The sequence below is a fragment of the Chrysochloris asiatica genome, unplaced genomic scaffold (assembly GCF_000296735.1).
Source record: "Chrysochloris asiatica unplaced genomic scaffold, ChrAsi1.0 scaffold00463, whole genome shotgun sequence".
Taxonomy (NCBI): Eukaryota; Metazoa; Chordata; class Mammalia; order Afrosoricida; family Chrysochloridae; genus Chrysochloris; species Chrysochloris asiatica.
The window spans coordinates 487,933-489,065 of record NW_006408981.1 but is presented as its reverse complement, the minus strand read 5'-3'; positions in this window follow the sequence as shown (position 1 = coordinate 489,065).

Genomic DNA, 1,133 nt, shown 5'->3' with positions numbered 1-1,133 from the left:
CTCATTATCAATGCTACACTTGAACCCACTAATGCTGCCACTGTGCCAATCCATCTCATTGGGGTCTTCTTTTTCTCCAAACCTCCATTGTAACGAACATGATATCCTTCTCCAGGGACTGGTCCATCCTCACAATATGTCCAAAGTATGAAGGATGATATCTGGCCATCCTGGCTTTCAAGGGGTACTTTGTCTGCATTTCTTCCAACACAAATCTGTTTGTTCTTTTGGCAGTCCATGGTACTTTTAATATTCTCCTCTAACACCATAACTCAAATGCACCAATTATACTACGGTCTTCCACAAAACAGCTTGCTAATCTCACAATCAGCAGTTCTAAACTACCTGCCATTCCACAGAAGAAAGATGAGGATTTCTGCTCCCGTAAAGATTTTCAGCCTCGGAAACCCTGTAAAGGGACTCTTAGAGACAGAACCGACTCCACGGCACATAACAACTTCCTTATTCACTATACAACTTTCACATGCGTGTAGGGTTATTGGAAGTGCCATGGCTTGCATAAGGTGCACGGTAGTCCTCAAACTTACATCTTTGATCTTCAACATTCCAAAGAGATCTTGTGCAGCAGATTTGCTGACCCTATATAGAGTTTCTGATTAGTAGCTGGTGTGTTTGAACTGCTAAACTTTTGGTTGACAGTCCAGTGCCATCGTGGCATCTAAAGTACATTCTGGCTGTCCTTCATGCAAGATAGGTTTTTTTTTGTTTTTTTGTTTTTTTTCTTCTGACAGTGCATGGTGCTTTCATTATTCTTTGCCAACACCATTTTTCAGATGTATCTGTTATTCCCTAATCTTCCTTATTCACTACAGTTTTCACATGTATATAAGGCTTTTTTTTTTTTTTTCTTTTAACAATTTAAGGATTTCTTTTGCAGCAGATTTGCCTAATGCAATACATCCTTTGATTTCTTGACTGTTGTTTTAATGAGTGTTGATTGTGGATCCAAGTAAAAAGAAATATTTAACAATTTCAGTTTTCTCTATCTTCATGATGGTTTTTGTTTTTGTGTGTGTGTTTTTTAAGGGGTCTGTTGAGATGATTTTTATTTTCTCATAATCTAGTGTTTCAGGTGATTTTTCTTTCAGCATACAAGGTTGTGCTATGTGTGT